At 44.6% G+C, this 11,269-nt stretch overlaps 1 protein-coding gene and 1 long non-coding RNA gene across 2 annotated transcripts in view; one reads left to right on the top strand and one right to left on the bottom strand.

The window, feature by feature from the left end:
• The first annotated feature begins 545 nt into the window (after positions 1 to 545).
• On the top strand, positions 546 to 9,052 carry LOC106726335. Its single transcript, XR_001362394.1, has 3 exons — positions 546 to 600; positions 5,920 to 5,997; positions 8,267 to 9,052. It is a non-coding gene; the product is annotated as an uncharacterized LOC106726335 (long non-coding RNA).
• The window catches only part of LOC102260911 (chromosome unknown open reading frame, human C1orf105), a 45,186-nt gene continuing 35,748 nt past the window's right edge, over positions 1,832 to 11,269 (bottom strand). Inside the window, exons 6-7 of the transcript XR_001362393.1 lie at positions 3,278 to 3,818; positions 1,832 to 2,640 (exon numbers count right to left, since the gene is read on the bottom strand). The gene's annotated coding sequence lies outside the window, so the exon portion shown is untranslated. The remainder of the gene's footprint in view (positions 2,641 to 3,277; positions 3,819 to 11,269) is intronic.

The raw sequence follows: 11,269 nt of genomic DNA, 5'->3' as shown, positions 1-11,269 counted from the left end.
GCGCGGGCCACGCCCCCTCCGACGTCTCTGGCGGAGAAGCCGGAGGTGGGAGGACACAAAGCGCGAGAGCAGCGAAGCCACCGCCCGCCCACCTCAAGTCCCGCCCAGTCAGGGGGCTCAGGTTCAGGAAGTCGAAGAGGAGCCCCGAGACGCTCAGCCTGCTTCCTTACAAAGGCCCGCCCCTTTGCTCAGGGCGCGCTGAGTCCGCGCAAGGCCTCTTGGGAGTTGTAGTTGCCGGAACCTTCCTTTCCCTTTTCCTTTCCCCGTCCCTCCTGGAATTACGGAGTGGATGGAGAGGTTTATAGTTTGGCTTTTCACCACAAGACTGACCAGCTTTGGAATTATTGCACTCAGTTTTTCTCTTTGGGCACAGTTTTTGGGGTGGCCTAGAATGATGGTGGAGAGAAAAAAACCTATACTAATAAGATTTAAAAAGCGTTTTTCCCTGCGTCAATGGGCCTGGGCCATCGAGTCAGGTGCTGATTGGTACGCGGGAAGGGGGTGTGCCAACATTCTTCTCACCTGATTGGTTGGGGTGGAAAGTCCTTCGCCTCTCCGCCTGCGGGAGAATTTCGCCGCCCGCCAGGCTCCTCTGATCGGGTGCGCTCTGTTGGTCCCCGTCCCGCCGGATTCCTGCTGTGGGTGGGCCGGGAAAGTTCGGAAGGGAAACTTCGGCTCCTGCTGGGGAGTTCCAAGTCCTAGGGTTCTTCCGAGCGGGGAAGGCTACCCCATATGACCGCTTCTCAGTCTTTCGTAACAGCCATGTGGTCACCCTAGATTTTTATGCCAGGGAACCCCAAAAAATCTCCCAGAAGCTAGTTTAGAGGCACTGCCGAAACTCCGAAATGCTTTACTGCTTTTCTTCCCAAGCGCTTCTTTTTTGTTGGTTTTTTGTTTTGTTAATCCTTACCCAAGGATATTTTTCCATTGATTATTTTTTAGAGAGAATGGAAGGGAGCGGGAGAGACACATGATGTGAGAGAGGCCAGTATTTTAATCTATTTTCTACAGCACCAATACAATAGATATTTAGGGAAGGAAAGTTTTGTTTCCAATACTTTAAATGTTTATTTCATAAAACTTTCAGGTCAAAACCACATGAGTTATTATCATTAGTTTGACATGTATATGGCTCTGAATATATATATACTAGAGGCCCAATGCATGAAATTCGTGCAAGAGTAGGCCTTCGCAGCCCTGGCTGCCTCAGCCGCCCTTACAGCCTCTGCATCGTCAGACCAGAAGGTCGTCCGTCCAGTTCTTCCGCTGTTCAGCAGTTCAGTCGATTTGCATGTTATGCTTTTAGTATTATAGATGAGAATACATATTAATACCTTTAGGATTTTATTTGGGAAAGGTATTACAGGGTCCACAATTCTTTCATTATTTTTCAAAATGTCTTTATTATAGAAGCAAAATTGGCTATTCAAAATTGCTTTCTAATGTACACATTCCATTTACAGAGTAACATCCTATGACAGTGTGAGAGTACATATATGCATGATCAGAAACAAAGGTACATAGGGGTTTGTTGTCAGAGGCCTAATAGCAAGTTAGCACTTGCAGTAAAAGGGTGAAGAATGCATGAAATTCGTTTGGCTCAGTGGATAGAGCGTCGGCCTGCGGACTCAAGGGTCCCGGGTTCGATTCCGGTCAAGGGCATGTACCTGGGTTGCGGGCACATCCCCAGTGGGAGATGTGCAGGAGGCAGCTGATCGATGTTTCTCTCGCATCGATGTTTCTAACTCTCTATCTCTCTCCCTTCCTCTCTGTAAAAAATCAATAAAATATATTTTTTTAAAAAAAGGGTGAAGAAGGGAAGGGAGAGGAATGTAAACTCTTCAGTCTTGAGTTTTGGTCATGAGGATACAGAAGGACCTCAAAGCAACAGCATGTGGGAAGTTAAATGCAATTTAGTGAACATTTTGGCATCTTGGGTGTAGAATGTGTGCGTGTGTAGTGGTCTCTCTGAATTGAAAAGACTTTTTTATCATTACAGCTATGAGGGAGGACTAGTGAACATGGGTTTTGCACAATAAGTGATCAGGAGCAGAAGGTGATATTTCCTTTTCATCACTTCTCTCTAATTACTCTCTGTATTCATCAACTCCCCACCCACTCTGCCATGCTGTCTGCCCTCAGTTCCTTCACTAACACACCACACACACACACACACACACACACACACACACACACACCACTTTTTCTGAGCCTGTTAATTTTCTCAAGAGCGACATGTCCAGTTTCAACACCAATATGCTTTCATCGTGGAGATGAACTCTTGCCTGATGAGGGTAAGTGCTGTAGGTGTTCAGAGGAGAAAGGCGGGGATGGATCAAGCTGGCTACTCCAGGGAAGTAGTGGGAGAGAAGGATTAGGACTGGGCCTTAAAGCCGCCGGATGAATATTCCCTGGCCAAGGGAGCCTGAGCCACTGACCATGTTCATGTCGTGTTTCAGGTGCAGATGGCACTTCCCAGGCATTGGGAAGGGCAGAAAGCTAAGGAATGGAGGTTCACCTCCTATACTCAAGGAGAAAGAAAGATGGTCAGTTTACCTTGAGAGGAGGCATGTCAGGGGGTTGTAGCAGACATAGGTGAAAGGCAGTTTGGGCAGATGACAGAATGTCTTGAATGCCCTGCTAAAGTCTGTTAACATAAAAAAACCATTGAAACCTGTAAAGAATTGTTGTGAGTTTATTTGAGCCAAACTGTCGACATATGCTGGGAAGCAGAACCTCAACAGATTGAGATAGTGGTCCGGAGAATGGGGTTACATCATCTGCATTTATACATTGCAATCAAAGGAGGAACATAGGTGGGTTACATGAAATTCATTGGTGATAGATTAAGGAGGAGGGATAAGCAAAGCAGGGGGGAAACCCCTGGGATTGGATAAAAAGTAAAATGATGGACACATACTTAGGTGGGTGCAGGAACAATTAACATGATGATGAAGGAATTTGTGGTATCTGTCCTGGGGCCCAGCACATTTGGTTGTGACCCAGGGGCTCCAGATAAAGGGAAGTCACAAGTTACCCAGACATTTCAAGGGTATGTTATCATAGATGCAAAAAGACAGATAGGCTCAGTTAAGGTAAAGGTTGACCTTGTCAGTGAAGATACTGGCCTAGGACGTAACTGCCCACCATAACTGCTTTTAGTCAAAGTTTAATTTCAGACCATCCTTTGTGGTTACTTTAGGTCTCCGAGTTTGCAAGACTGCCATGCAGGCCTCTCCTGAGCTTGTCAGGTCAGCATGTGGCCCCTTTCGTCCACAAGTCCCCCGGGAGTACGTACTGCTCCCCCCCCTGGTCCAGGGACAGCATCTCTGAGCAGAGTTATTTCTCTTTCTTTCCAGTGAAAAACCAATACAGATTCTCGGCCTTAATCTTGAAAAAGGCAGCCAATTACTCTCTTACCTGTTGAAGGCCCAGCAGTGGTTACTAACCTGGGGAAGAGCTCATCTGTTTGCTGGATGCAGAATTTACTCCCAGAGAAAAAATTAGTCATCAGAGAACTAGGAAATCCAAAGAACTTTCCTCTGACGTCATCAGAACATTCACATAATCTATCTTTAATTTGAACATTTTCACAACATTAGAAACCTGTTGAGATAAAAGAATATACTGACAGAGGGAAGGAGGCATAATATGAACAAGGGGTACATGGAGAGAAACAAGGAGAGATGGGGAGCTGGAGGAGGAGTGAATAAGAAATGAACTTGGCAAGTCCTGCAGCTTTGTGGTCACCATGGTGACCTCATGAGGTCATTTCTCTGTCTTCTTCCGACTTTCAAGAAAATCTTTGAAGGATTGACCTGCAGTCCAAGGAAGCCAAATGAACAGTGGAAGAGATCCTATATCTTTATCCTTTTTCATTGCTCTTACTGGCAGCAATCAATGTGAAGTTTGGGGCTTGACTTATTTTTTTTTTTAAGAAAAAAGGAATTTATGAAAAAGTGTAAAAGCTAGAAGCTGAATAGTGATAGGAGCAGCAGGCTGATAACCATGATGACTGAGGAAACAAGGCCTCGTCCCATGCTTTCCTGCTGTGGTTGTGTAAGAAACTGAAAATGCACAACCAGGAAGTGGCCCCTGGGTTCTCGCTTTTGTTCCTGAAATGTCTGGGGTAAGCCAGAGCCAGGGAGAAAGGGCTCTTCCGAAGCATACTAACTTTGTTCTCAGTGAGTTTGTTTGAACACCTAACACCCCCAGGGAGCACATGAAAGGACAAACACACACGGGGCCACCGTGCTGCTGAGGGTTACAGTCTGGCAAAATAAAACGCAAGATTAAACACCAGCATGTATTCATCCTGTGTTTCCCTAAGAGAACCTTCGTATTGGCCGAAAGGACATTTCATGTGGCCTGGGCCAACGGTGTGTTGCTTGGGACAGTAAATACGCCAAAGGAGAACTTATCTTTGGGTCCCACATGGCTACGTGACCCTCTGATATCACCAGTGTGATGTTGCAGCTTCCCAGACACAGCTGTCTTTGAACACATGCAACATAGGGCTGTCAATGAATAAATAAAACTCCATGAGCAGGAGAGAGCCCACACCTAGACACCCTGCAATTCGATCCTGCCGTGTTTCACCTTCCACAGGCTTTGGCCACACGGTGCATAAAATCTCTCTCTCTCTCTCTCTCTCTCTCTCTCTCTCACACACACACACACACACACACACACACACACACATGGGAAACCAGATTTTTTCTGTTGTGCTTTATGGTGACACAAATTATGGGTTGCTCTATTCTCCATTGTTTCTATGCAAACTGCTTGACTTTTTGTTCATAAAATTAAAATTAGCAACAACAACAACAAAAAGAATCTTTTTCTCCTCACTCCCACCCTTCTTGCTATTTTATATCTAAAAGTTGATACAACTCATTGACTTGGGTAAAATGGAGACAAGAGTCAACAGAAAGAGTACAGAAAAAAACCCAGCCCCTCACTCAACACTTATGAGGCCTTAGGTAAGGCTCTTAATTTCCCTAAGTCTGTAAAATGAGAACAACGAGGCTCCTCTGGGATTGAAAAGATAATCAAATAAGGTAATGGGAGCTTTTAGCAAAGTGTCCAGCACAGAGTCATCACTACTGAACATTAGTTGAATCTTAATCTGAATCAGTGGGTGGAAGAGAACACAAAATACTTGAAAAACATCCATTAGGACTATTTTTAGTCTTCAAAGCAGTTCTGCCAGTTGAGGAACATATTTTGTGTATTATATTCACTGATCTGGCACTTAACACTTAAAGTGCCTTGAATTTTCTTAACAATGAAACAATGAATTGCTGAGTTTTTCTTAATGACTCTTTTCAGCACCCCCGGCTACCATCTGCATAGAATAAACTAGACCTAAGTAGTATTCTTCCATCTGTCCATGTTGCCTTCCTGTCATGTATATAGATTTCTAAGAGCTCTGCCTATAATGATATTCCTTATGTTCTGCTTTATTTCGAAGTGTTCAATATACTTCTGCAAATTAGGGAGGAGAAAAAGTTGAGACACACAAATTGGACATAGGATGTCTATATTCTAGAGCAGGGGTCCTCAAACTACGGCCTGCGGGCCACATGCGAATACTAATATTGTATTTGTTCCCGTTTTGTTTTTTTACGTCAAAATAAGATATGTGCAGTGTGCATAGGAATTTGTTCATAGTTTTTTTTTTAAAACTATAGTCCTGCCCTCCAACGGTCTGAGGGACAGTGAACTGGCCCCCTGTTTTAAAAAGTTTGAGGACCCCTGTTCTAGAGTGTTTAAATGTCTAGATTCTCAGGGCTGGGAGGAAGCAAGTCCTCATGTTAGCGAACCACGAAAGATGAAATGATAGCTCAGAGTCTGTGTCAGCAGACCAGGTGGGGCTGAAGTTCCCCATGTCTTAACCCACTCATTATGACTCTGTAGGTGGGGCTCTCGCTGAGATCACCATGAATAACCCAGGTGAAGACAGGCCTGAAGCAAGCAGAGTCTTGCTGGCCCCAGGTAAATCTGTTATGAGTATTTTCCTACTACTTTATATGGGGAGAAGGAGAGAGCTGGCTCCCAGGGGATAGACCCAGAAACATGTACTCACATACTGCTTTTTGCTTACAATGAATAAAACTTGAGATTTTTATTATTTGTTTATGACCATCACCCCTTCTATCTTCTGGAAATAGCATTTCCTTGTTCTAGGGTAACTGAACTCCCCCCACCTTGCACCTGGCCCCAAGGGGTCTGGATGGGTGCTGTCCTCACCCTCCTGGCCAGTGATTGGCCTCTTATGGGGGCACGTGACCCAGGTTAGCACATTCTGAGTCTTTCCTTGGGATTTTTCAAACTGGAGTTTAGGGGATGTGTCTTTTTTGTTTGTTTGTTTGTTTTTAATCTGTGTGATGTCTAAGGGATGGAGCTGGGACCCAGGGACTGCTGGTACCCTTGATTAGGAGCAAATGAAGTCAGCAACAGAGAGAAGCAGAGATAAAGGATAAAGGTCCTACTGATATTCAAGCCCTGGCTCCAGTTTTCCCAGGACAGGATGTCCTTTCTGGAGTCTGGTTAAAGAAGACAAGGCGATCCTCTGTTATTTAAGCTAGTTCAAGTTGGACTTCTGATTGCTGAAATCAAAAGAATTCCAATTGACATGCCCTGCCTACCTGAAGAATGTATTTCCTCACAGGTGAAAAGAGCAACGTAATTATTTTGCATGATAAAGAACTGATAGGTAAATAGCTTTCGTCTTTAGAACCAGTTTCTAGACAATAATTAGAAATGACAAGTAATGCTACTGTTGACTCTACTTGACAGGGATTGTTAACGCCTGACTTCCTCTGTGAAATCTATGTTTTAAAGCTATTTCACACAAAATGATTTCCCACTCATCAAACCCAGCAGCCCTTTTCTTCCTTCTCTTATGTCTCAAGTTCGCTTGTCCAGCCGTGTTTGCAATCGGAGCCTTTCTGTTCCTTAGGAAATGTTATCCCATCACTTGCAAGTTTCCATTCGTTAGAATTCATCTTTTTGTGTCTTCAACCTCCATCTCCACTGCTTCTTTCCCATCTGCTCACATACATCTTTATATCTTCCCTGTTAACAGGAGTTTTAAGTGAACTCGTTTTGTTAAAATAAGTGCCTTCGTATCGAAACCCACAGCAGCAATTTGATCCTCCAAGTAGGTAACCTCAGTGGTTGGATGTATTCTGATTTGAAATAAAACCAAATAACTTTTTGAAATTGAAATATAATCGACATATTACATTGTGTAAATTTATGATGCACAATGTGTTGACTTGATACACTTTATATTACAACTTGACTATGGTCTTAGCTAGATATCACCTCTGTCATGCCATATTTCTTCTTAGTGGTGGGAACAGTTAAGATGTAGTCTCTTAGCAACTTTGAAGTTCATCATACAGTATATTTGTCTATAGTCACTGTGCTGTGTGTTACATTTCCAGGATTTATTTATCTACTGGTTTCAAGTCTATACCCTTAAATGACATATCCTCAATTCCCTGATCCTACAGCCCCCGGTAACCACAAATGACTTTTAAAGTAGGAATTCCACTAAAGTCTCCAGTAGACTATAACACCCTCCCGGGTACAGAAGTGTCCTATTTATCTATATCCTTAGCCCCCTAGGACTCTGCTTGGCATATACTAGTACTATGTAGTCAATAAATGTTGAATGAATGAATGGTTTTAGTCATCTTCTATAGAGGTCCACTCTCAGACTCACTGGTTAACTACCTAAGCAATTTCCAAGCTTGGGGTTTTATGAATGCCTGTAATCCTGGAGCCCAAATGTAAAATCATTATAATTCAATTAGAAAAATCTGAGAGACACAATAGTAAACCCGGGGGCAATAGATTAGAACACCAAGAAAGGTTTAATCTCTAACAAAGACCATGGTCACAAATACACTTAGGCCCAACTCTGACTAGAAAACTGTAATTTATCTAAAGCCACAGAGCACCCAGGGGAGTGGCCTACCTGTAGAGAAGATGAGGGAGAGAAGAGAAGCACTATGGCAACGGGTATGCTCTGAGATTGCTTTGTATTTTCTGCTTGAGAAGAATTGGGCAGTTTTAGTAGGCATATCGCCTCTTTTGCTCAAGCAGGGAAAATTGCATTTTGTGAATTGTGTTAGGACCTATTTGTGCTTAATTTTGATGCAGGTTCATGCTAAAAAGGAGGTTTCAGATCCAGCCAGGATGGAAATTTCAAATTCCATGAAAAATCAACAGAGATATATTTCTTTTTTTACAGGAGGATTTTCCCCAATGAGCAAGAAGAAACAACCTCTTATTTGACTGCTCGACAGGGAAGCTTACAGAAGATGCCAGTTTCTCGAGGCCTGCCTTCTGTAGGGAAGAAACAGGACTTGAGAAGCAAGGAGAACTCTGAGGAGCTGGCAGTCCAGACTCTGCCACCAATCATTGGGTGGCCAGGGATGGGATAACCAGGATGACAGGAGGAGGCGGGGCTGACTCTGAGTGTTCTAATCCTGCCTCTTTATTAACTATATACATGTGGACGAAGCCTTCCTAAGCCACTTCTCCTCAGGCTTATTATTTCCACCCAAGTGACCTGTTCTTTCTCCTACTGCAATAGAGAAATTGCTTCAACCTTGTTCTGGGCCCAGATCTGTTTTCCAAGCAGTCTGCCTGGCTCAGAAATTTAGCTCCTGCCAGGGACCACTTTCTTGTGCAAACAAGGACAGCTATTTCCCCCAGGCCCTGGCTCAGAGGAATGTTAAACTCTGTTAAGGCCTTTGTGGGACATCCTGGGAGTAAATACAATTTATATCCATTTCTTCGTTGGATGCCGGGCCTGTTTTATAGAGCTCTCTATCCCAGTTACTCAACCCAGTCCAATCATGTCTAATATATTCATAGCCAAGATACAAGATATTATCTTGCTGCTGTCCTTGAAGTATCTTTTTACTTTGGACTTAACTGATCCTCTCAAATGGGTAGCCTGGGCCAGGGAATGCGCACGGGGATTAACAGGACTGAGTTAAGGCTGACCGCAAAGGCAAATCGTTGCCATTCACTCATTAAGTCATCAAACATATTTCTTGAGCTCCTGCTGCTTCATTCCAGGCACTGTGCTAGACACTGAGGACACAGAGATGAAAGCCGTGGCCCCTGCCCTCAAGTTGCGCACAGCCCCGCGGGAGGCTGCATGACGTGCTGGTGAAAATCAGACCCATGTTCTAATCCTGACACTGCATCTTACTAACCGTATAAATGTGGACAAAGCCTTTCTAAGCTTTATTTCCCACATCTACAAAATGGGAATAATAGCCGTACTTCACAAGGTCAATGTGGTCATTAATAAGAGGAACTACAGTGCCTAGCACATAGAAAGCACTCAATAGATGGCATCTACCATATCATGGTCATCATTGTCCTGGGAACAGCCAGGTAAATGAGCAACTATAATATTGCATGTGACGTCTGAGGCTCAGGGAACGTGCTAGTACTATCAGAGCATCACCTGGGATGGTGATGAGGAAGAAGACTTACTAGAGGAGGGGAAGTGATACCAAGCTGAGCCCAGAGAGAGAGAGAGAGTAGGAAGTCAGGCATGGGAAGTACATTCTAGGAAGACAGAATAATAGCATATGTAAAAGCCCAGGGGCAATAAAAAGAGGCACTTTCAGGAAATTGCAAGTAGTTCAGTCTGTCTGCATCTTGGAATACATGTGGGAGGTGGTCAGAGAGCTAGTGAGGAAGGGAGGGGCCAAGCCATCACCCTGCAGTTGCCACAGGGTCACGCACTGCCACACCTACACCACTGTCCTTGTATCAATACCGGATGGTTTCTTGTCCCTGAGGAACCTTCTCCCTTGGCCTTGGGCTTTAGAGATTTGGATATTTCTTTCAATTTTCCATTTTGTCCTATGCCAGTCATGGCAGGTGTCACAAGGGAGGAGCAGGGCTCTGATGTCATTTTCAGGAGTTTCCCTGAGGGGGGGGGACCCACTCCAATACTGGACCAGCTGCCAGTTCCTTCAAATCCAGAGACTGCCCCATCAGGTGGGATGAAGTCCTTATGTCCGGGAGAGGAAAGGAAGTACCAACTAGTGATCAACTGCTGCAGAAGCCATGCCTGTGGCCAGTGTCTCTTGTTCTCACTGATGGCTCTGACCTAGCTACAGCTTAGGAGAAGGCGGAGCTTCAGATTTGCTACTGTGTCCGATAGGAAGGTTCAGTCAAGGCCAGTCAACAGGTACTAACTGAGTACAGACTTTGTGTCTAGGACTGTGCTAGGCACTGTAGAGAAGGATTCAGGCAGTGTGCTGAGACCCAAAGCAGTGATCTACAGGCCAGATCCGTGGTTACAAGCCAAAGCTCCAGAGTCCATGATATTTCTGATCCCTGACGCTGCTTTCAGGCATTAAGCATGGCCACTTTAGTTTAGGGTCAGCTGGAAATAAAGTACAAGTCATGGCTGATTGCAACATCGCTTGCCTTGTTGACTTAATCGCAACAATCCTGACACAATAGAGGATTGTATTCAATCAATGGGAGGAATAGTGAATGGCCTTGCTAAGCAGGAAGAGGTACAATATGACCAGGAAAATCTTGGCAAGCTCAGGTGGCTTTAAAGAGGTCAAGGCGTGGGCTGCTAGTCAACTGAGCTCTGGGCAAATCAAGAGAAACCCTGACTGACTCTCACACCTGCCTTCAGGTAGGCAAAGGGGCCTCTAAGGAGCTCTTACCAGGAGATGCTCTCTGCTCCTGGGCCATGAAGGACAAAAGGCAGGAACTGGAGGTTGAGAAGGTTTGTGGACCACTCAGTTGTCTTCACTAGATTTGGAAATCAGTGTCTGGGATCATGTATCATGTCTTATTAGGGGTGGGGAGGGAGGAAGGAACAGCACAAAGAGAGAGAAATTGACGGAATTCAAAGGCAGAAGACTCAACAAGACTAACAGAAGGAATGAATGAACCTATGTTAGCCTGGAAATTCACTTTAAGACCCACATGTTATCTGGCTCCGTTACCTTTAAAAACACAGATTTCATTTCAGGCAGAGTAAGAAGTATCTGTGTGTCACTGAAAGAGAAGATATAACGAGTCCACTTCTGAGGGACAAAGTGGAAAAGTGGCTTTAAGTCCAGTTAGTTGCCTGGAAGAGACAGACATCTACAGACTTAGACCGAATGGGAATTGGGATGGGCCCTAGAAGAGGAAGCTGCAGTGCAGCGCCGGCACTTCAGACCAAGAGCTCCAGCTGGCTCACTATCGGGATGTGGGATGA

The sequence above is a fragment of the Myotis brandtii genome, unplaced genomic scaffold (assembly GCF_000412655.1).
Source record: "Myotis brandtii unplaced genomic scaffold, ASM41265v1 scaffold250, whole genome shotgun sequence".
NCBI lineage: Eukaryota > Metazoa > Chordata > Mammalia > Chiroptera > Vespertilionidae > Myotis > Myotis brandtii.
This window is presented reverse-complemented; position numbering and strand designations above follow the sequence as displayed.